We start from the raw sequence: 26,101 nt of genomic DNA, 5'->3' as shown, positions 1-26,101 counted from the left end.
CCCAACACATTTCCAGTCTGTGATGGACAAAATGGTACAAGACATTCCGCACTACGTGTGCAACCAGGATGACCTACTGATATTCACAGAGGGCATGGTAGAACAACTTGAAATCCTTGAGCAATTTATCACACGACTGAACTGGCACAACATCAAATAGCGACAAAGTAAATGTAAGTTTGCGCAGTCGGAGGTAGTCTACCTTGGACTCAAATGAGATGACAACAGACTTCGCGCCTTGAAGGCGAAAGTTGAACCAATAGTTAATGCTCCAAAACCCAACAATGTGTCAGAGCTACGATCATTGCTTGGGATGGCGCAGTTCTATGCACTATTCCTTCCAAGTTTAATAACTGTGCTAAAGCCACTAAGTGATCTGCTACAAACATATGTGAAATTGTCGTGGGGAAAGGAACAGCAACGTGCATTTGACATCTGCAAGAAAACTTGACAAGTGACAAACTTCTTGCTCACTACGATACGACACGCGAGATGAACCTTGCTTGTGATGCTTCAAGTTATGGTGTCGGTGCTGTGATCTACCACATAATGAATGACCGGAAGGAAAAGCCTATTTGTTTTGCATCCCGCACCCTATCACCGAGTGAACGCAATTATACACAAATAGAAAGCGAAGCACTCTGCATCGTGTTCAGAATCAAGAAATCCCATCACTTTGTTCTCGGCAGACCATTCATTCAAGTGACTGATCACACGCCACAACTAGTGATACGTGGTACCTAGTCAGCTATAACTTCCATGGCGGCATCAATGATGCAGCGCTGGGCAATTTTGCTGTCCCAGTATGTCTACAATGTTGAGAAGAGTAGAGAAGCTCCAAGTGCAACGCAGCAGCAGATGTGTTGTCCCGGTCGCCACATGAGAACTCTGACGTGGGAAGTGAGAACTCAATCTACACACTGGAAGTTGTAGATGGAGATTTTCCAGTGAATGCAACATAAATTGCAGCAGAAACAAAAAAAGACAATGTGCTGAAGTGGGTCGATGAACAGACATTGAACGGATGGACCGAAATCGATAGTGGATTGGTCTCAGTTCTGAACTCAGAGGTGAAGCCTTTCTGTAATCGACTCCATGAATTATCATGTGAGCAGAAATGCATTAAGTGGGGTTACAGAGTGGTTGTACCAGAGTCTTTGAGAAACAAATTTAGGAACGAACGTCATGACGAACATCTTGGCATTGTAAGCATTAAGTATTTTGCCAGAAGTTAAGTGCATTGGCCTGGTATTGTCAGTGACATCGAGTGACTGGTGAGCAAATGTAGCGTCTGCCAAAATTGCCGGAGTAAACCTCCAAAAACACAACTGCAACCCTGGTCATGGGCAAGTCGATTTTTCAGAGAGTTCATGTAGATTTTAGTGAAAAGGGTAATGACATTTTCTGGTATTAGTAGATAGTCATTCCAAATGGTTTGAGGTTAAGTATATGGGGCCAAGCACTACTACTGAGCGTACCATAGATGAGTTGAGATGCATTTTTACATGCCATGGTTTACCGGAAGAACTTGTTTCTGCTAACGGGCGGTTCAGAGCGTTTTAAAGAGTTCATGCAGCGGGACAAAACACACAATTGTCCCCGCATACCATCCAGCTTCAGACGGGGCGGCGAAAAGGTATGTTAGAGTTGTCAAAGATGCTTTCAAGAAACAGGTTATGCAGGGTAGTTCAAAGTTCAGCATGAGACATCGTTTGGCTAGTTTCTTGCTGAAGTACAGAACCTCACGAAACACAACAACTGGTTACTCACCTGCAGAACTGTTGGTGAAGAGACGGCTAAGAATACGCCTAAGTCTTGTTCAACACAATTTGACCTTGAGAGATGAGCAAAAACAGTTAAGTCAAAAACGCCATTTTGACGCCCACAAAAAGAAGAGGTACCTTGAGCCAGATGAGCAGGTTCGTGTTCTCATTCCTCCCAACCAGTCCTGTCGAGAAATATGGGATGTTGGGAAAATAGTGGAAATGTGTGGAACAAAAAGATTCTTAGGTAAAGTTGTAGATAGGAACAAAAGTGTTCATGTTGATCAAATCATTCTAGCCAAATATGAAACATTAAATGAGAACGAAGTGTGATCCCTGAGAATTTATCTGAAAGTGAGTTGGAAGAGACCACTGTGATTGAAACACAAAGTTCAGTTAGTACAGACAAAGAAATGGACCCCTCTGGTCAAAGTCAGGGCACTAAAACAGAGCCAAACAAGCCTGCGTTGAGTAAACACCTAAAGCTGTTACACCTGTTACTGTTAGACGATCAGGCAGGATCCGTAAACCAGTAGTCAGATGAGTTTTGTAAGTTAAGTAACTCATTGTCTATGTAAAGCGAAAATGTGTAAATATGTAAAATAAATATATGATGTTTAACATTTAATATTTCATTAATACTGGTTTAAATCAAGTATCACAACAACAATACTTGTAACTGTGTACTTAGATGTAATACTTAAAAAGGAGAGCAGTGTAATGTATTCATGCATATTCATGTATATGTCCATGAGTGGTGTTGTATATAAGCAGGGCATGTTGGGTAATTAAAATCTATCTCGTGATCCAGGCAACCTGCATGTAAGTTGTTATTCAATCTGCCGATCGGAATATAACGATGGACAGTACAGATTTAAATTTAATATGGACATCACGCGGGAAGGTGGGACGAGTATAGCGATGAGATGTTGGCCGTTGTGGGCAGATTGGGCCGAATAGCCTATTTCCACGCTGTCTATAACTATGTGCCTGTCGGCCACTACAGGCTACGATTTAAAGGAATAATCTCGTAAGTCAGTTAGTGTTAAAATGTATTTCAAGATTTCCATGGGGATCACGTAAACGTTAACAATATAGTGAGTAAGTATATGATTCTCGATGTAGGAGTTGCCATTGTTGAGGCAAGCCAATTCAGCGAACGGGCATTTAAAGAACCGCTGATGATGGAGCTGTGAACGTTTCCAAGCTTAAATATCACAACGAACGCACACTTGAATGTGGCTCTAGTCACTAATGTGGGAAGTGTTTCATGTACAAATATATATGGCGAAAGCAAACGCAATAAGTAGAGGGTTCGTTACGCAACGTTCCATATAGATATTTAGGATTTGATTTAAATTTGACAGATAAAGCCCAGTCGGCTGATGTTGGGAGATGAACGGTTTGCAGAAATCTCGATGGCGGTGAACACTTGTGCGGTGAATATTGGTTTTCTCCTAAGTACCCGAACGACTGTTCAGCGTTGTGGAGCATGACGTGAATAGACACGTGCTACTTCCTTCACATATTATGTAGCAATAGGTTTTCTCATCGACTGTGATCAATATGGAATTAATGACACACAACCGCCCCGCAAGGACATTCACTTTCCTTCAAATAGGGGAACATTTTCCATTCAGCCATTCCATAATCAAATAAGGTATTCGCCTAGATGCCATTGGAGGATAAGCGGTGACAAGGTGATGGGCGAAATACAGATTGTTAGAGTCATATATGAGATCGAAAAGATATACTACCCGATCCTGGCTATTCTCGGTGTTCCGGGTAAGTAATGAGAGCTGCCGTTTACGGTGTGAATATTTGTTAATCCGGCTGTATGTCTCTCGAAACTGCCTCTTTTAATTTCAAATGCTGTGATTGCATTATGCCGAGGAATTATTGAGGCGCGAGCGAATCTTGGTGTGACAGACACTTTGAACATCGCATTTTACAGGATTAAACGGTGAGGTCGGCAACTTCTCGGTGTTTGCATTCGTTAAAATCGAGCACAGTCACGTTGTGTTGCGTCCATTATGACCCATGGTCCAGTTCCAGCTGAAATTATGGAACGTACAAAGTCACAGTGGATGGTGGAAATGCTAAATGTTAAAGGAAACCCATCAGTAAGTGGGGCAGCAGCTGTGTCGGTCAATGTTTCAATTCAGTGCCCTTTCACTGGGTGATGTCGTGGCTTAGATTATCACAGTAGGATCGGGTGAATTGCAAAGAACGTGTACAACTGCAGACTCAAAGTGAATGATTAACCATCTAGAACTGAATCATGTTTCTGTCGAAATCTTCCCAGTCTCCTCTTTGCTTCACCTGACATTCTCCTGGGCTACCGTGGAATTAAAATCTGCGTTCCAGATATAATTTCATGTTTGCCGTTTAGTTCGATTGAGTGATTTCTAAAACTTCATTTGAAAAGAAAGTTCCACCGCACCGTGGTACTGTGGGATGTACTTCACAGTGTGGGGAGAACGTGATTTGTTACCTCTCTATATGATCTCCGTGTAACAGAAAGTTCCACCGCGGTACTGTGGATGAACTTCACAGTGTCAGGAGAACGGAATGTGTTACCTCTCTATATGATCTCTGTGTAACTTGACAATCAAGCAGCACGACCCCTCCTCAATTGCAGCTCTACTCTAAGCTCAAAATTACCATAAATCACACGTTTCCTTCAGATAACGTAAAAGAAAAGGCATTATCTGGGTGAATTGCAAAATAGAAGTTAATCGATACTTACCAACTGCATGGTAAACGCCAATCTGACTCACGCCAAAGTCTGATACTGAACCACATGTCTACGGTGATATACATGCATTCACACAACATAAACAGACCGCGTAGTTTATGGGTGGTTATGTTACTCAGTACATTACTATATCGTATTATTAACCTTTATTCATTGAGACCCATAACCTTGTTTTTTGATTCCGGAATTATAGATGGAATGTTGAACTCGCAGATGATCTTCATCCAAGTAAAGTGTGTTTGTTCACGGCGTTTAACTCATGTAAATCACATAATGCAGAGGTTGCAATCACCTTGCACTTGAAATATGATCATTGTTTTTTGCATCACAGTGAACCTGGTGACAATTGTGATCCTGCGTCGAAGAAAGTGTGGTCTCTCCAGATGTGTGACCCGCTACCTGGTGGCCATGGCAGCGGCGGATCTACTGGTCATTATCTTTGACCTGATATTGCGACAGATTCCGATTGCTCATTTTCTAATATTTGTGAGGTCCATCCGCCTGTGTAATATTCACGCCGCCCTGCTTTACGCAGTGACCGACTGTTCTGTTTGGTTCACCGTCTCTTTCACCTTTGACCGATTTGTTGCAATCTGTAGCCAAAAGCTGAAGCATAGATATTGCACTGAGAAAACGGCGACTGTGGTTCTGGGCACGGTGAGTGCATTTAGCAGTGTCAAAAATGTTTTCTGGTATTTTATGTACACAGCTTCGTACAGATTGGCGAATACTCCCTGGTTTTGTTACATGGAAGTACGTGTTATGGCTTCACTGACCTGGACAACGATTGAGTTTCTTCATTATCTTCTCACCCCCGGTGTCCCGTTTCTATTGATTCTGCTGCTCAATGCTTTAACTGTTAGACACATTGTGGTCGCCAGCAGAGCCCGCAGGAGACTCCGGAACTTGAAAAATGTGAAGAGCTCCAGTGATCCCGAAATGATGAATCGCAGGAAATCCGTGATATTGTTGCTATTAATCTCCGGAAATTTCATTCTGTTATGGTCGATAATGTCATTGTACGTGATAAATAGACGTTTGTGTTTTGGACATTGTGCTCTTTCCCTTCCTACTTTTGTATCGGAAATAGGATTTATGCTTCAATTACTTAGCAGTTGCACAAACACGTGCATATATGCGGTGACACAGACGATGTTTAGAAAGCAATTGTTGACAGTGTTAACTTATCCCCTTGCTCGACTGCTAAGATTTATTAAACATTGAAAAATGATGAAAAGCGGAGCATTTAAAACATCTGAATCAAATATTAGAATCAGACCTGTGTGGCAAGCAGGTTTGGCCGCCATTGTGACCGCGCTACGCATCAACCATCTACTTACACTAATCTGAATGATTATATTCTCCATACATTGGATTAATCCCAGAGCCCTTCCCCACAATCGATATTAAGCGGCATAATCGGTGGAATTCACCGAGGACGCACAACGTCCACGTTGCTTGTGGTGGGAGGTAATGGATACTTTCGGGCTAAACATATGTCGTCACAGAGAGAAAGCGTAAAGTGCACAAGCCAGCAGGCGGGGTTAGGACTGAACCAGGGCCTATACGCTTCATGAGGCAGACGCTCTAATAGCTGCGATACTCTTCTCCGATGTTCCCGCTCATTTTACCGCACTGTCTCCAATAGTAGCTTCGTTGCAAATACGGGGCATTTAGTTATATACTGCTCATCCCATGTGTTCACTCTTGTTGTATCTATCGTTGTCCAAATCAGTGTATAAACCCAGGTAAAGTAAATTAAATAATTCTAACACTGCTCGGTGCGTACCCCGACTCAGACAGTTCCTGGGCCGAAACCCTTCTTTTACATCGGGGAGACAAACGGAGCTTGGGCGATGGTTTCGCCGAGCACCTCCGCTCAGTCCGCAATAACCTACCTGAACTCCCGGTGACTCGGCACTTTAACTCCCCCTCCCATTCCCAATCCGTCCTCCCTGTCCTGGGTCTCCTCCAGTGCCAAAGTGAGAAACACCGGAAATTGGAGGAACAGCACCTCTTATTCCGCCTGGGTTGTTTGCGTCCCGATGGCATGAACGTTGAATTCTCCCAGTTTTGCTAGCCCTTGCTGTCTCCTCCCCTTCCTTAACCCTCGAGCTGTCTCCTCCCATCCCCCCGCTCTCGGGCTCCTCCTCCTCCCCATTTTCCTTCCTTCAGTGATTTAAGGGTTCAGTGAGTTAAGGGTTCAATGATTTAAGGGTTCAGTGATTTAAGGGTTCAGTGAGTTAAGGGTACAGCGAGTTAAATGTACAGTGATTTAAGCGTTCAGTGAGTTAAGGGTACAATGAGTTAAGGGTACAGCGAGTTAAATGTACAGCGAGTTAAATGTACAGTGAATTAAGGGTACAGTGAGTTAAAGGTACAGTGAGTTAAGGGTTCAGTGAGTTAAAGGTACAGTGAGTTAAATGTACAGTGAGTTAAGGGTTCAGTGAGTTAAGGGTACAGTGAGTTAAGGACAACAAAACTCATATGTCAGGGTGTTATTCATTGATTACAGCTCGGCATTTAACACAATCATCCCCTCCAAACTTGCTACCAAACTCGCAGAACTGGGTCTCTGCGCATCCCTCTGCAACTGGATCCTCGACTTCCTCGTCCACAGACCACAGTCTGTTCGTATTGGTGGAAATGTGTCAGCCTCGATTACAATAAGCACGGGAGCACCTCAAGGCTGCGTGCTCAGCCCCCTGCTGTACTCACTCTATACCCATGACTGCGCAGCGAACCATAGCGCGAACTCCATCATCAAGTTCGCTGACGACACCACTATCGTGGGGCGTATCACTAATGGGGATGAGTCAGAATATAGAAGAGAGATCGAGCAACTGTCCATATGGTGCCAGCACAATAACCTGGCCCTCAACACCAGCAAAACCAAGGAACTGATTGTGGACTTTGGAAGGAGTAGGAGGGGGACCCACATCCCCATTTATATCAACGGGTCGATGGTTGAAAGGGTCAAGAACTTCAAATTCCTGGGCGTGCACATCTCTGAAGATCTTTCCTGGTCCGAGAACACTAATGCAATTATCAAAAAAGCACATCAGCGCCTCTACTTCCTGAGAAGATTACGGAGAGTCGGTTTGTCAAGGAAGACTCTCTCTAACTTCTACAGGTGCACAGTCGAGAGCATGCTGACCGGTTGCATCATGGCTTGGTTCGGCAATTTGAGCGCCCTGGAGAGGAAAAGATTACAAAAATTAGTAAACACTGCGCAGGCCATCATCGGCTCTGACCTTCCTTCCATCGAGGGGATTTATCGCAGTCGCAGCCTCAAAAAGGCTGGCAGCATTATCAAAGACCCACACCACCCTGGCCACACACTCATCTCCCTTCTACCTTCAGGTAGAAGGTACAGAAGCCTGAAGACTGCAACAACCAGGTTCAGGAACAGCTACTTCCCCACAGCCATCAGGCTATTAAACCTGGCTCGGACAAAACTCTGATTATTAACAACCACTGTCTGTTATTTGCACTTTATTTGCAGTTTATTTATTCATGTGTGTATATATTTATATCATGGTATACGTACACATTGATCTGTACTGTAGTAAATGCCTTACTATTTTTCTGTGCTTAAGCAAAGCACGAATTTCATTGTCCTACACAGGGACACATGACAATAAACTCACTTGAACTTGAACTTGAACGGTGCAAGTGGGAGGGATTCAAATTTCTAGGGCATTCGAGCCAGTTCTGGGGGAGGTGGGACCAGTACAAACTTCTCCCGCATGGACGACTGCAACTATCTTCACACTGGCATCAGCCAATTTACCCTATCCCGCCTGCAACTGGTCCAAAACGCCGCAGCGAGATTCCTGACGGGCACCCGAAAAGGGGGCCACATCACCCAGATCCTGGCCTCTCTCCACTGGCTCCCTGTGCGATTCTGTATACATATCAGGACCCTCCTCTATGTCTACAGAGCCCTCAATGGGCTTGCCCCCTCCTACATTAAACGTCTTCTCACCCACCACTCCACCTCCAGCTCCATCAGATCGGCCGATTTGGGACTGCTGAATATCCCGCAGTATAGGCATAATCTTACAGGCGACCGCGCCTTTGCGGTTGCAGCTCCTTGACTGTGGAACAGCATCCCCTTTCCCAGCAGAACTGCCCCCTCCATCGACTCCTTTATGTCAAGACTAAACACTTATCTACACTCCAAAACCTTTCCTGACATCCACTGAGGGAGGGCTATGTATATATGTATGTAATTTGTTTGTTTATACTATTCGTATAACATATATAAAGCACTTTATCCGACGAGAGTTGTTGTTTAAATGTGCTATATCAATATCATTATGGAGAAGGTTAGAACTGGGCCTAGGGTTGAGATTTTTGATTGGAGAAAGGGTAACTTTGATGAGATGCGTGATGATTTAAAAGGAGTGAACTGGGACATTTTGTTTTATGGGAAAGATGTGGAAGAGAAATTGAGGACATTTAAAGGGGAAATTTTAAGATTACATAATCTTTATGTTCCTGTTCGGTTGAAAGGAAACAGTAAAAATTGGAAAGAGCCCTGGTTTTCAAGGGAAATTGGACATCTTGTTCGGAAAAAGAGGGAGATCTACAATAATTATAGGCAGCATGCAGTAAATGAGGTTCTTGAGGAGTATAAGGAATGTAAAAAGAAACATAGAAACATAGAAACATAGAAATTAGATGGAGGAGTAGGCCATTCGGCCCTTCGAGCCTGCACCGCCATTCAATATGATCATGGCTTATCATCCAACTCAGTATCCCGTACCTGCCTTCGCTCCATACCGTCTGATCCCCTTAGCCACAAGGGCCACATCTAACTCCCTCTTAAATATAGCCAATGAACTGGCCTCGACTACCCTCTGTGGCAGGGAGTTCCAGAGATTCACCACTCTCTGTGTGAAAAAAGTTCTTCTCATCTCGGTTTTAAAGGATTTCCCCCTTATCCTTAAGCTGTGACCCCTTGTCCTGGAATTCCCCAAAATCGGGAGCAATCTTCCTGCATCTAGACTGTCCAACCCCTTATGAATTTTGTAAGTTTCTATAAGATCCCCTCTCAATCTCCTAAATTCTAGAGAGTATAAACCAAGTCTATCCAGTCTGTCTTCATAAGACAGTCCTGACATCCCAGGAATCAGTCTGGTGAACCTTCTCTGCACTCCCTCTATGGCAATAATGTCCTTCCTCAGATTTGGAGACCAAAACTGTACGCAATACTCCAGGTGTGGTCTCACCAAGACCCTGTACAACTGCAGTAGAATCTCCCTGCTCCTATACTCAAATCGTTTTGCTATGAAAGCGAACATACCATTCGCTTTCTTCACTGCCTGCTGCACCTGCATGCCCACTTTCAATGACTGGTGTACCATGACACCCAGGTCTCGCTGCATCTCCCCTTTTCCTAGTCGGCCACCATTTAGATAATAGTCTGCTTTCATGTTTTTGCCACCAAAATGGATAACCTCACATTTATCCACATTATACTGCATCTGCCAAACATTTGCCCACTCACCCAGCCTATCCAAGTCACCTTGCAGTCTCCTAGCATCCTCCTCACAGCTAACACTGCCCCCCAGCTTAGTGTCATCCGCAAACTTGGAGATATTGCCTTCAATTCTCTAATCCAGATAATTAATATATATTGTAAATAACTGCCTGCCATTGTGAAAAGGACCCGTTTACTCCTACTCTTTGCTTCCTGTTTGCCAGCCAGTTCTCCATCCACATCAATACTGAACCCCCAATGCCGTGTGCTTAAGTTTGTAATCTAATCTCTTATGTGGGACCTTGTCGAAAGCCTTCTGGAAGTCCAGATACACCACATCCACTAGTTCTCCCATATCCACGCTACTAGTTACATCCTCGAAAAATTCTATAAGATTCGTCAGACATGATTTACCTTTTGTAAATCCATGCTGACTTTGTCCAATGATTTCACCACTTTCCAAATGTGCTGCTATCCCATCTTTAATAACTGACTCTAGCTGTTTCCCCACTACCGATGTTAGACTAACTGGTCTGTAATTCCCCGTTTTCTCTCTCCCTCCCTTCTTAAAAAGTGGGGTTACGTTTGCTACCCGCCAATCCTCAGGAACTACTCCAGAATCTAAAGAGTTTTGAAAGATTATGCATCCACTATTTCATCCACTATTTCTGGAGCTACTTCCTTAAGTACTCTGGGATGCAGCCTATCTGGCCCTGGGGATTTATCGGCCTTTAATCCATTTAATTTACCCAACACCACTTCCCGGCTAATCTGGATTTCACTCAATTCCTCCAACTCCTTTGACCCGCGGTCCCCTGCTATTTCCGGCAGATTATTTATGTCGTCCTTAGTGAAGACGGAACCAAAGTAGTTATTCAATTGGTCCGCCATATCCCTGTTCCCCATGATCAACTCACCTGTTTCTGACTGCAAGGGACCTACATTTGTTTTAACTAATCTCTTTCTTTTCACATATCTATAAAACATTTGCAGTCAGTATTTATGTTCCCTGCCAGTTTTCTTTCATAATCTATTTTTCCTTTCCTAATTAAGCCCTTTGTCCTCCTCTGCTGGTCTCTGAATTTCTCCCAGTCCTCCGGTATGCTGCATTTTCTGGCTAAATTGTACGCATCATCCTTCGCTTTGATACTATCCCTGATTTCCCTTGTTATCCACGGATGCACTACCTTCCCTGATTTATTCTTTTGCCAAACTGGGATGAACAATTTTTGTAGTTCATCCATGCAGTCTTTAAATGTTTCCATTGCATATCCACCGTCAACCCTTTTAGAATCAATCGCCAGTCAATCTTGGCCAATTCACGTCTCATACCCTCAAAGTTACCTTTCTTTAAGTTCAGAACCATTGTTTCTGAATTAACAATGTCACTCTCCATCCTAATGAAGAACTCGACCATATTTTGGTCACTCTTGCCCAAGGGGGCGTACAACAAGACTGCTAACTAACCCTTCCTCATTACTCAATACCCAGTCTAAAATAGCCTGCTCTCTCGTTGATTCATCTACATGTTGATTTAGATAACTATCCCGCATACATTCCAAAAAATCCTCAGCACCCTTGCTAATTTGATTCACCCAATCTACATGTAGATTGAAGTCACCCATTATAACTGTTTTGCCTTTGTCGCAAGCATTTCTAATTTCCTGTTTGATACCATCTCCAACTTCACTACTACTGTTAGGTGGCCTGTACACAACACCCACCAGCGTTTTCTGCCCATTAGTGTTTCGCAGCTCTACCCATACCGATTCCACATCCTGCAAACTAATGACCTTCCTTTCCATTGCGTTAATCTCCTCTCTAATCAGCAACGCTACCCCACCTCCTTTTCCTTTCTCTCTATCCCTCCTGAATATTGAATATCCCTGGATGTTCAGCTCCCAGCCTTGGTCACCCTGGAGCCATGTCTCCGTGATCCCAACTATATCATAGTCATTAATAGCTATCTGCACATTCAACTCATCCACCTTATTACGAATGCTCCTTGCATTGAGACACAAAGCCTTCAGGCTTGTTTTCACAACACTCTTACCCCTTATGCAATTTTGTTGAAAAGTGGCCCTTTTTGATTTTTGCCCTGGATTTTCCGGCCTGCCACTTTTACTTTTCACCTTGCTACCTATTGCTTCTACCCTCATTTTACACCCCTCTGTCTCTACGCTCACAGATTTAAGAAACCCTTTCCCTTTAACTCCATCCTCCACTAGCCCATTCGACACCCCACCCACCTTATCAGTTTAAAACCACCCGTGTAGCAGTGGCAAACCTGCCTGCCAGAATGCTGGTCCCACACCTGTTAAGATGCAATCCGTCCCTTTTGTACAGTTCCCCCTTACCCCAAAACAGATCCCAGTGATCTAAGAATCTAAATCCCTGCCCCGTGCACCAGTTCCTCAGCCACACGTTCAGGTCCCGTATCTCCCTGTTCCTGCTCTCGCCAGCACGAGGAACTGGAAGCAAACCGGAGATAACTACCCTGGAGGTCCTGCTTTTCAGCATTTTTCCGAGCTCTCTAAAGTCACGCTGCAGAATATTCATCCCCTTCTTTCCGACATCGTTTGTGCCGACATGCACTACCACTTCCGGATGTTCACCTTCGCCCTTGGGGATTTTCTGCACTCTGTCCGTGACATCCTAGATCCTGGCACCAGGAGGGCAGCACACCATCCTCGCTTCCCGTCTGTTGCCGCAGAAACCCCTGTCCGTACCTCTCACAATGGAGTCTCCCACTACAATGGCGTTGCCTGCCTTAGGCCTTTTTGGTTTTGGCTCAACAGCCCTATTCGCATCACAAGCCAGTCCGCCGCCCAGTGTAAACACCTCTTCTGTCCCGACAGCTTCTAAGTGGGTGAACCTGTTCACAAGAGGTACAACACCCGGGGACGTTGGCATTCCATGCTTCCCTCCCGTTCTCACTGTCTCCCACCTTCTCTCTTCCAGTACCTTAGGTGTAACAATCGTACTGTAGGACTTGTCGAGGAACGACTCCGTTTCTCGGACGAACCGGAGGTCATCCACTTGCTTCTCCAGTTCCCCAACACGGCCCTTCAGGAGCTCTACCTGGATGCACTTCTCGCATTTGTAGCAGCCAGAGGCACCGGCGGTGTCCTTGACCTCCCACATACTGCAAGCATCGCACTGAATCAGCTTGCCTGACATTTCCTTCTTTCGTCTCCTCACCAAAGACTCACGCTTTTCTCACAGGGCACTTCCCTCACAAGGCCGCTCACTCACTGCCGCTCGCTAAGAGCAGTCTTGGTTAAATTGACTGATAATTGCCTGATTTACCAATTTACAAACCAAATTCCTCAGTTTTCAACTGTTTTCCCAGCACTGACTCGCTTCTCTCCTCCCACTTGGGCTAGAGCCAATCAGTCGTATCTCTTGCTTACCTCCTGCTGCTGTTGTTGCTCCCAAATCTACAGCAGTTCTGAGTCAAGTCTGCCTGTCCTTGACCTGTACTTTAACTGTTTTCACTTCTCTCCTCCCACTTGGGCTAGAGCCAATCAGTCGTATCTCTTGCTAAACTCCTGTCGCTGTTGTTGCTCCCAAATCTACAGCAGTTCTGAGTCAAGTCTGCCTGTCCTTGACCTGTACTTTAACTGTTTTCACTTCTCTCCTCCCACTTGGGCTAGAGCCAATCAGTCGTATCTCTTGCCGATCTCCTGCTGCTGTTGTTGCTCCCAAAGCTACAGCAGTTCTGAGTCAAGTCTGCCTGTCCTTGACCTGTACTTTAACTGTTTTCACTTCTCTCCTCCCACTTGGGCTAGAGCCAATCAGTCGTATCTCTTGCTAAGCTCCTGCTGCTGTTGTTGCTCCCAAACTACAGCAGTTCTGAGTCTTAAGAACCTTAAGAAAAAATTAGAAAAGTAAAAAGAAGATATGAGGTTGCTTTGGCAAGTAAGGTGAAAGTAAATCCAAAGGGTTTCTACAGCTATATTAATAGCAAAAGGATAACGAGGGATAAAATTGGTCCATTGGAGAGACAGAGTGGACAGCTATCTGCAGAGCGAAAAGAGATGGGGGAGATATTGAACAATTTATTTTCTTCGGTATTCACCAAGGAGAAGGATATTGAATTATATGAGGTAAGGGAAACTAGTAGAGTAGTTATGGAAACTATGAGTTTCAAAGTAAAAGATGTACTGACACTTTTGAAAAATATAAAAGTGGATAAGTCTCGAGGTCCTGACAGGATATTCCCTAGGACATTGAGGGAAGTTAGTGTAGAAATAGCCGGGGCTATGACAGAAATATTTCAAATGGCATTAGAAACGGGAATAGTCCCCGAGGATTGGCGGACTGCGCATGTTGTTCCATTGTTTCAAAAGGGTTCTAAGAATAAACCTAACAATTATAGACCTGTTAGTTTGACTTCAGTGGTGTGCAAATTAATGGAAAAGGTACTTAGAGATAATATATAAGCATCTGGATAAACAGGGTCTGATTAGGAACAGTCAACATGGAATTGTGCCTGGAAGGTCATGTTTGACTAATCTTCTTGAATTTTTTGAAGAGGTTACTAGGGAAATTGATGAGGGTAAAGCAGTGGATGTTGTCTATATGGACTTTAATAAGGCATTTGACAAGGCTCCTCGTCGAAGGTTGGTTAAGAAGGTTCAACTGTTGGGTATAAATGCAGGAATAGCAATATGGATTCAACAGTGGCTGAATGGGAGAAGCCAGAGGGTAATGGTGGATGGCTGTTTGTCGGGTTGGAGGTAGGTGACTAGTGGGGTGCCTCAGGGATATTTGTTGGGTCCTTTGCTGTTTTTCATGTACATCAATGATCTGGATGAAGGGGTGGTAAATTGGATTAGTAAGCATGCAGATGATACCAAGATAGGGGGTGCTGTGGATAATGAAGAGGATTTCCAAAGTCTACAGAGTGATTTAGGCCATTTGGGAAAATGGGGTGAAAGATGGCAGATGGAGTTTAATGCTGATGATAAATGTGAGGTGTACACCTTGGCAGGACAAATCCAAATAGGAAATACATGGTAAATGGTAGGTAATTGAAGAATACAGTTGAACGGAGGGATCTGGGAATAACCGTGCATAGTTCCTTGAGGGTGGAATCTCATATAGATAGGGTGGTAAAGAAAGCTTTTGGTATGCTAGCCTTTATAAATCAGAGCATTGAGTATATAAGCTGGGATGTAATGTTAAAATTGTACAAGGCATTGGTGAGACCAAATCTGGAGTATGGTGTCCTATTTTGGTCGCCCAATTATAGGAAGGATGTTAACAAAATAGAGAGAGTACAGAGGAGATTTACTAGAATGTTGCCTGGGTTTCAGCAACTAAGTTACAGAGATAGGTTGAATAAGTTAGGTCTTTATTCTCTGGAGCGCAGAAGGGGGGTTAAGGGGGGACTTGTTAGAGGTCTTTAAAATGATGACAGGGATAGACAGAGTTGATGTGGATCAGCTTTTCCTTTGAGAATAGGGAAGATTCAAACAATAGGACATGACTTCAGAATTAAGGGACAGAATTTTAGGGGTAACATGAGGGGAACTTCTTTACTCAGAGAGTGGTAGCGGTGTGGAATGAGCTTCCAGTGGAAGTGGTGGAGGCAGGTTCGTTGGTATCATTTAAAAATAAATTGGATAGGCATATGGATGACAAGGGAATGGAGGGTTATGGTATGAGTGCAGGCAGGTGGGACTAAGGGAAAAAAGAAGCTCGGCATGGACTTGTAGGGCCGAGATGGCCTGCTTCCGTGCTGTAATTGTTATATGGTTATATGGTTAATATATATATATATATATATATATAGATATGTGTGTGTGAATATATATATGTGTGTGTGAATATGTGTGTGTGTGTGTGTGAATATGTGTGTGTGTGTGTGAATATATATGTATTTGTGTGAATATATATGTGCGTGTGTGTGAATATATACGTGTGTGTGTGAATGTGTGTGTGAATATCTATATATGTGTGTTTGTGAATATATATGTGTTGTGTGTTTGAATATATGTGTGTGTGTGTGAATATGTGTGTGTGTGAATATGTGTGTGTGTGTGTGTGAATATATATATGTGTGTGTGTGAATATATATGTGTATGTGTGAGTATGTGTGTATATGTGTGTGTGTGTGTTTATATATATGTGTGTGTGTGTATGTGTGTGTATATATATAGAAACATAGAAACATAGAAAGTAGGTGCAGGAGTAGGCCATTCGGCCCTTCGAGCCTGCACCGCCATTCAATATGATCATGGCTGATCATCCAACTCAGTATCCTGTACCTGCCTTCTCTCCTCACCCTCTGATCCCCTTAGCCACAAGGGCCACATCTAACTCCCTCTTAAATATAGCCAATGGACTGGCCTCGACTACCCTCTGTGGCAGAGAGTTCCAGAGACTCTCTGTGTGAAAAAAGTTCTTCTCATCCCGGTTTTAAAGGATTTCCCCCTTATCCTTAAGCTGTGACCCATTGTCCTGGACTTCCCCAACATCGGGAGCAATCTTCCTGCATCTAGCCTGTCCAACCCCTTAAGAATTTTGTAAGTTTCTATAAGATCCCCTCTCAATCTCCTAAATTCTAGAGAGTATAAACCAAGTCTATTCAGTCTTTCTTCATAAGACAGTCCTGACATCCCAGGAATCAGTCTGGTGAACCTTCTCTGCACTTCCTCTATGGCAATAATGTCCTTCCTCAGATTTGGAGACCAAATCTGTACGCAATACTCCAGGTGTGGTCTCCTATACTCAAATCCTTTTGCTATGAAAGCTAACATACCATTCGCTTTGTTCACTGCCTGCTGCACCTGCATGCCCACTTTCAATGACTGGTGTACCATGACACCCAGGTCTCGCTGCATCTCCCCTTTTCCTAGTCGGCCACCATTTAGATAATAGTCTGCTTTCCTGTTTTTGCCACCAAAATGGATAACCTCACATTTATCCACATTATACTGCATCTGCCAAACATTTGCCCAATCACCCAGCCTATCCAAGTCACCTTGCAGTCTCCTAGCATCCTCCTCACAGCTAACACTGCCCCGCAGCTTAGTGTCATCCGCAAACTTGGAGATATTGACTTCAATTCCCTCATCCAGATCATTAATATACATTGTAAATAGCTGGGGTCCCAGCACTGAGCCTTGCGGTACCCCACTAGTCACTGCCTGCCATTGTGAATAGGACCCGTTTACTCCTACACTTTGCTTCCTGTTTGCCAGCCAGTTCTCTATCCACATCAATACTGAACCCCCAATGCCGTGTGCTTTAAGTTTGTATACTAATCTCTTATGTGGGACCTTGTCGAAAGCCTTCTGGAAGTCCAGATACACCACATCCACTGGTTCTCCCCTATCCACGCTACTAGTTACATCCTCGAAAAATTCTATAAGATTCATCAGACATGATTTACCTTTTGTAAATCCATGCTGATTGTGTCCAATGAGATTACCACTTTCCAAATGTGCTGCTATCCCATCTTTAATAACTGACTCTAGCAGTTTCCCCACCACCGATGTTAGACTAACTGGTCTGTAATTCCCCGTTTTCTCTCTCCCTCCCTTCTTCAAAAGTGGGGTTACGTTTGCTACCCGCCAATCCTCAGGAACTACTCCAGAATCTAAATAGTTTTGAAAGATTATTACTAATGCATCCACTATTTCTGGAGCTACTTCCTTAAGTACTCTGGGATGCAGCCTATCTGGCCCTGGGGATTTATCGGCCCTTAATCCATTCAATTTACCCAACACCACTTCCCGGCTAACCTGGATTTCACTCAATTCCTCCAACTCCTTTGACCCGCGGTCCCCTGCTATTTCCGGCAGATTATTTATGTCTTCCTTAGTGAAGACGGAACCAAAGTAGTTATTCAATTGGTCCGCCATATCCTTGTTCCCCATGATCAACACACCTGTTTCTGACTGCAAGGGACCTACATTTGTTTTAACTAATCTCTTTCTTTTCACATATCTATAAACACTTTTGCTGTCAGTTTTTATGTTCCCTGCCAGTTTTCTTTCATAATCTATTTTTCCTTTCCTAATTAAGCCGTTTGTCCTCCTCTGCTGGTCTCTGAATTTCCCCCAGTCCTCCGGTATGCTGCTTTTTCTGGCTAATTTGTACGCATCATCCTTCGCTTTGATACTATCCCTGATTTCCCTTGTTATCCACGGATGCACTACCTTCCCTGATTTATTCTTTTGCCAAACTGGGGTGAACAATTTTTGTAGTTCATCCATGCAGTCTTTAAATGTCTTCCATTGCATATCCACCGTCAACCCTTTTAGAATTAATTGCCAGTCAATCTTGGTCAATTCACGTCTCATACACTCAAAGTTACCTTTCTTTAAGTTCAGAACCATTGTTTCTGAATTAACAATGTCACTCTCCATCCTAATGAAGAAGTCACCCATATTATGGTCACTCTTGCCCAAGGGGGCACGTACAACAAGACTGCTAACTAACCCTTCCTCATTACTCAATACCCAGTCTAAAATAGCCTGCTCTCTCGTTGGTTCCTCTACATGTTGATTTAGATAACTATCCCGCATACATTCCAAGAAATCCTCTTCTTCAGCACCCCTGCCAATTTGATTCACCCAATCTATATGTAGATTGAAGTCACCCATTATAACAGTTTTGCCTTTGTCGCACGCATTTCTAATTTCCTGTTTGATACCATCTCCAACTTCACTACTACTGTTAGGTGGCCTGTACACAAGACCCACCAGCGTTTTCTGTCCCTTAGTGTTTCGCAGCTCTACCCATACCGATTCCACATCCTCCTAACTAATGTCCTTCCTTTCCATTGCGTTAATCTCCTCTCTAACCAGTAACGCTACCCAACCTCCTTTTCCTTTCTCTCTATCCCTCCTGAATATTGAATATCCCTGTATGTTCAGCTCCCAGCCTTGGTCACCCTGGAGCCATGTCTCCGTGATCCCAACAACTATATAATAGTCATTAATAGCTATCTGCACATTCAACTCGTCCACCTTATTACGAATGCTCCTTGCATTGAGACACAAAGCTTTCAGGCTTGTTTTTACAACACTCTTACCCCTTATACAATTATGTTGAAATGTGGCTCTTTCTGATTTTTGCCCTGGTTTTGTCTGCCTGCCACTTTTACTTTTCACCTTGCTACTTATTGCTTCTACCCTCATTTTACACCCCTCTGTCTCTACGCTCACACATTTAAGAAACCCTTTCCCTTTAACTCCATCCTCCACTATCCCATTTCACACCCACCCCCCCTAGTGGCGGTGCGGCTCTGGCTGCAGCGGCTCTCCGGCAGTCCTGTTTGTTTTGTGTTTTTTGGGTTGTTTATTTTCGTTTTGGTTAGTCTAGTTTTGGTTTTTAGTTTGTGTTTTGGGGGGGGGGGGTTGAAACGGGGCTTGCTGTCTCTCCCTGGGGGGGAATGCGACTTTTTTGTCGTATTCCCCTTCTCTGCCTCCGTCTGCGCTGAGGCCTAATGGCGGAGCTGGCGACCTCGAGGCTCAGGAGGCAGAGCCCGCCAGGACTCGCACTGAGCTCGCTCCCGTGAGGACGGCCCGGCTCGGGGCTGGAACAGGGCTTCCGTGAGGGGCTGTGACGGCCGGCCCGAGGAAGGAACGGTGCTCCCGTCGGAGCAGCCGAGCTCGGGGAGGTACGGCGTTCCCAGCCTGAGGGAGGAGCGGTGCCCGGTCGGGGCGGCCCAGTCTGAGGGAGGAGCGGCGCCCGGTCGGGGCGGCCCAGCCTGAGGGAGGAGCGGTGCCCGGTCGGGGCGGCCCAGCCTGAGGGAGGAGCGGTGCCCGGTCGGGGCGGCCCAGCCTGAGGGAGGAGCGGTGCCCGGTCGGGGCGGCCCAGCCTGAGGGAGGAGCGGTGCCCGGTCGGGGCGGCCCAGCCTGAGGGAGGAGCGGTGCCCGGTCGGGGCGGCCTGGCGCGAGGGAGGTGCGGCGGCCTGGCGCGAGGCTGAGACGGTGGCAGTACTCACGTGAGGGCGATCCGGCTCGGGGCTGGAACGATGCTCCGGGGGCTGGGACGGCAGTTCTGGTGGCGGTGGCCTGAGACCGGGGGTTCGGCCGCGGGCCAGCGGCTGCGTCAGCAGGTCTGGTGAGCGGCAGCTTCGACCACCCCGGGCCGCGGTGTTTGAGCCGCAGGACAGGTTTTAACATCGCCCGGGGGGTATCGCCTCAGCGCAGAAGGAGAAGAGGAGGGAAGAGACTGCAGCCCTAAGACTTTTGCCTCCATCACAGTGAGGAGATGTTGGGTGGACTCACTGTGGTGGATGTTAATATGTGATTATTGTTGTTTTTTATTGTATTGTATTATATGTATGACTGCTTAAATTTCGTTCAGACTTCGGTCTGGATGACAATAAAAGGCTATTCTAATTCTAATTCTAATTCTAATTATTCAGTTTAAAACCACCCGTGTAGCAGTGACAAACCTGCCTGCCAGAATGCTGGTCCCACACCTGTTAAGATGCAATCCGTCCCTTTTGTACAGTTCCCCCTTACCCCAAAACAGATCCCAGTGATCTAAGAATCTAAATCCCTGCCCCGTGCACCAGTTCCTCAGCCACACGTTCAGGCCCCATGTCTCCCTGTTCCTGCTCTCGCCAGCACGAGGAACTGGAAGCAAACCGGAGATAACAACCCTGGAGGTCCTGCTTTTCAGCATTTTTTCGAGCTCTCTAAAGTCACGCTGCAGAATATTCATCCCCTTCTTTCCGACATCGTTTGTGCCGACATGCACTACCACTTCCGTATGTTCACATATGTGTGTGAATATGTGTGTGTGTGTGTGAATATATATATGTGTGTGTGAATATGTGTTGGTGTGAATATATATGTTTGTGTGTGAATATATATGTGCGTGTGTGTGGATATATACGTGTGCGTGTGAATGTGTGTGTGTGTGTGTGTGTGCGTGTGTGTGTGTGTGAATATATATATATGTGTGTTTTTGAATATATATGTGTTGTGTGTGTGAATATGTGTGTGTGTGTGTGAATATATATGTGTGTGTGTGAATATATATGTATGTGTGAATATATGTATGTGTGTGTATGTGAATATATATGTGTGTGTGTGTGAATATATGTGTGTGTGCGAATATGTGGGAGTGTGTGCGAATATATATGTGTGTGTGTGTGTGTAAATATATATATATGTGTGTGTGTGAATATAAATGTGTTTGTGTGTGTATGTGAATATATAAGTGGGTGTGTGAATATGTGTGTGTGTGTGTGTTTGAATATGCGTGTGAATATGTGTGTGCGAATATGTGTGTGTGTGTGCTTGTGTGTGTCTGAATTAATGTGGGAGTTAATATGTGTGTGTGTTTGTGAATATATGTGTATGTGTGTGTGAATATATGTGCGTATGTGTGTGAATATATATATATATATATATATATATATATATATGTGTGTGTGTGTGTGTGTGAATATATCTATGTGTGCGTGTGTGTGTGAATATATATATGTGTGTGAATATATGTGTGTGTGTGAAAATATATATGTGTGTGTGTGTGTGTGCGAATATATGTGAGTGTGTGCCAATATTTGTGTGTGTGTGTGTGAACATATATGTATGTGGGTGAATATATGTGTGTGAATATATATATATGTGTGTGTGTGTGTGTGTGTGTGTGTGTGTGTGTGTGTGTGTGTGTGTGTGTGTGTGTGTGTGTGTGTGTGTGTGTGTGTGTGTGTGTGTGTGTGTGTGTGTGTGTGTGGGTGTGGGTGTGGGTGTGGGTGTGGGTGTGGGTGTGGGTGTGGGTGTGGGTGTGGGTGTGGGTGTGTGTGTGTGTGATTATATGTGGATGGGTGTGCATATGTGTGTGTGTGCCTCTCTGTGTGTGTGTGTGTGTGTGCATCTATCTGTGTGTGTGTGTGCCTCTGTGTGTGTGTGTGTGTGTGTGTGTGTGTGTGTGTGTGTGTGTGTGTGTGTGTGTGTGTGTGTGTGTGTGTGTGTGTGTGTGTGTGTGTGTGTGTGTGTGTGTGACTCTGTGTGTGTGTGTGTGTGTGTGTATATATGTGTGTGTGTATATATATGTGTGTGTGTGCGGCTAAGAAACTGGCAGAAATTGTGCCCAAAACAGGTGACAGACAGTAAGAGAGAGAAGGGGGAGAGGGTGGACTTAATGGCTCATTGGGCTGGCAGTTCACTAACTCACGGCTCGTGGGCTGGCAGTGCAGTCACTCGCGCCTCTTACGCTGGCAGTTCACTCAGTCATCCCACCTACCTTCACCCACCCCCACTCTGCTCCTTGCCATTACCCACCCACCCACACATTCAGTGCATCTTCCTACAACCCCCCCCCCCCCATTGACTCTTAGGAGCAGCCATTCCAGCCTATTTGGTTCTATTGTGATGAAAGAACACACAGGCATTAAAAGTGCAAAAAGGTTTTATTAAAGTTAAAATGTGAATGACTCTTAAAATATAAGAACAATTTAAATGTTAAAGATGAGAATTAGTAAAGTTCTTTCTTATAGTGTTCTGCTGCTCACTGCCTCTTGATGACTATTTCCTGTTGATAAAAAAAAGACAATTTTAATATAGAGAAAGTCAGCGGTCAAATTTTAAGAAGGAAAATCTGAGAATTTATCTCAGTCATCATTCAACGAAGCACACTTTTAATGACAACATTCTTGGTCGATGTTCCATCCTTCAGGAAAACTTTGACATTTCCCTTCACCTTTCCTCGGCTAAGAGCCACATACAGTTGTCCATGCTGAAATACCGGTTTGTCGAGGTAGATCAACACCTTCTGCATTGTTTGTCGTTGTGCTTTATGGATCGTCATAGCAAAACTTGATTGAATGGGGAATTGGGTCCGCTGAAGGGGAATGTCTTCACCTTCTGTCAAAATAAGTGCTACCCTTGGAATGAGAACAATGTCACCTTTGAAGGCTCCCATGTTGATCCTTGCAACGATCAGATTATTGTGAAGCTCTTCCACAATCATCCTCGTTCCATTGCATAGCATTGGTGGCTCCAGGTTTCTCATTAATATGATTGGAGATCCTTTTTTCAACTCCAATGTGTGTGGTGGTAATCCAGAGAGCTCGAGTGAATCGAGGAATTCTGTTGGGAAGTGAGTATCATGAGTTCCATCAGTGACAGCATTGAAAGAAAGGTACTCCTTAACAAATCCAGGGAAGCGTTTGATGCATGTAGAATTGATGCTTCTCACGGTTTCGTTGTGAGGAACCAAGATACAATTGTCGGAGAATAATTCTGCAGGATTGTCAAATGTGGGATAGATGAAATCAATACAATCCTCCAGTGTTTCTGCTGATAGAAGCATGTCTTGTGGGATTTCAATTTCATCGTCTTCATTCTTTAAAATCTTGTCTTCACCGACTTTCAACAAAAATTGAAAATAGTCGCCTTCTCCCTTTGTCAATCGCATATTTGTGTGCAATTGAAACTTGGTGAAAAGTCTCCACAAGTAGGATTTCGTGATGCAGGCATTTTCAACATCAGCATCATTACCCCTTTTCACCACAGCAAGTAGTTGTCGAAAATCGCCATAACAAACGATAAGAATGCCGCCAAAAGGCTTAGTGTTGCTGCAGACATCTTGAAGAGTTCTGTCCACCGCTTCAAAGCTTTCTCTCCTAATCATTGGACATTTATCCCAAACAATGAGTTTCAATTGCCTCAAGAAATGTGCCGTCTTAGAGTTCTTCTCGATGTTGCCCAATGTATCCTTGGCCACTTGGATGGGTATCTTGAATCGAGAATGTGAAGTTCTTCCACCAGGCATTAACGTAGCTGCTATCCCAGACAATGCTACAGCAATAGCCACATCACCTTGACCTCTAACTTTGGAGAGGATCAAATTGGTGATAAATGTTTTTCCTGTTCATCCTGGTGCATCAGTGAAAAACATTGAAGGGAGATTCATTTTCAAGGAGTTGCACACCTGCTCAGACACTACTCTCTGCTCATCATTCAGCAGAGGATCATTCTGCTCAACAAACTGCTGTTGTTCATTTTTATCATATTGCAATTCCTGCAGCAATTCTGGATTGTCACCATCAAGATGCATCCTTCCATTTCTTGGTTGTGGAAAATTAAATAATTCTATTGTCTTGTTGTAATTCTCCAGCTTGTCTTGAATATAGACCAGAGCCTGATCATGATGCTTCTCTTCCATCACGATATTAGGATCATTCATGGTTCTCCTGTCTTTTTGAAGGTAAACTTCAGACATTGAATCCTTGAAGTGATCCCATAATTGTCGAGCATCGTTGATCTCAGTATTCGTCAACAAAACAATAAACAAATCTCTCATTGTACTGAGGAGTCTTGTGTTCTCAGCATCTTCCATTGTTTGTTGCTGATGGTCGTAAGTCTGCAACAAACATCTTTGTCTGCAGACGTCTTTGAAGAAAGGATACATTTGTCCATCATGCGTTTTCAATGAATTAAAGGATACTGGTCCTTTTATGTGATGCAGAAGCAGTCTCAAGTAGTAGAGGTCACCAGATTTTGGAGACACGGTATACACTCGTTCCAGAACGTTACATTAAAAAATACCTGGATGATCTTGCACTCTCTTGCCGGCCTTCCTTCTTTGCCATCTCTTGTTCTTCCATGTGTAAAATCGGGGAACATCAGCGTAGTTGAGTGTTCTTGGAAATGGCTCCAGAGAAGACAATGCCATGAATGCAGTTAAAGTCGTTCTCCCCATATGCCCATTGGTCCCGTGTTCAGCAGCATGTACTCTGAGAACAACTCGTTGTTGTCCTGGTAGATGTACCTGGAGTCGAAAGACCGCGGGGTGTCTCTCTTGAGTCGTAAATCCAAGGATTAATGCCACTGCTTCTGATGGCTGATGTCAAGTACTGTGAAATTTCGTCATCCCTGTTCACTCTAAAGTATGCTTGATCACTTCCCTTCATGGTGTAATTGATGACGTATTTGACTGACTTTATAGAGGAGCATATCTCAACGTTGATGTGACATTTGAACATCTTCAATAGTTGAGCATTATAGGGCACCACCCAATCAGAAGTGATAGGTCGATGCTGGCGTCCTTCTTGATATCCCTGAAATCCTCCCATGTCTGTAGAGCTACTCCTGTATAGAGCGTATGAATTACGTCCACGCCTTGTGCTGGCGATAAATGGCTTTGGGAATCTCTTACTGCATGTTCCTTTCTTCCTTTCTTCCAACATGGAGAGGCGCGGTTGCAGAACGGTCCATGAATCATGTGCTTGAGTACCAATTCACACAGCTCAGGATCCACTTGCGGGTCTGGTATTTCAGCTTGCACAAATGTGTCAACATCATTTGGTCTTGGCGTAGTTGCTTCGTCAAGCCACAGCAGACAGTGCAAATGAGGCAGGCCTCTCTTCAGATATTTACAGTGGAGACAAAATCTATACAGTTGCCAAAGAGGCCATTTGGTCCAGTGACGTATTTCATGAATAACTTCCTTTTCAGATCAAATAATCTTGCGATCAAGTCTGGTCTATCACACGGCTCCTGACTGTCAAAGAGGGACGGTCGGATCTCGCTCCAGTTCGGATTGCAAGTCATGGTAATGAAGAATGAAGCATTGCCATACTTCCGAACGTACATCATGGCGTCCTGGCATCGTTCCATCATGTATCTTGGTCCACCGACAAATGTCGAAGAGAGGATGATGCGCCTTCCGATGTTTTCCAAATCATCATTCTCGTTTAATGCTTCCATAAGGCCTTTGAAAGTTGTTGATCTCAACGATGCTTGATTTAGGCGAAAATAATTCAATCTCTCCGCCTCAATCTTGGCTGCCATATCGACGACATATTGTTGAAAGAGTCGTCCTCCTCTCAAAAGATTAGTGTGCTGCAAGGACATATGAATTTCCCCTGAATAAGGGGATTAATAAAGTAAATCTAATCTAATCTAATCTAATCTAAAAGGTGATTGAATTCATTATCACGATTCATGATCCTATAGGCATAATATCGCATTGCTGACAATTTCCTGTGGTTTCTCATTAGGAGTTGGTAATGCCATCCATCATCTCCACGTGGAAAGAAAAGGATGTATTGAAAACTATCATACGACCTATGAGACTCTGAAATGGTTTGCAGACCTCCTCCCTCTTTCT

This window comes from Amblyraja radiata, unplaced genomic scaffold, assembly GCF_010909765.2.
Source record: "Amblyraja radiata isolate CabotCenter1 unplaced genomic scaffold, sAmbRad1.1.pri S73, whole genome shotgun sequence".
In the NCBI taxonomy this organism is placed as follows: Eukaryota; Metazoa; Chordata; class Chondrichthyes; order Rajiformes; family Rajidae; genus Amblyraja; species Amblyraja radiata.
Note: the sequence above shows the minus strand (reverse complement) of the source record.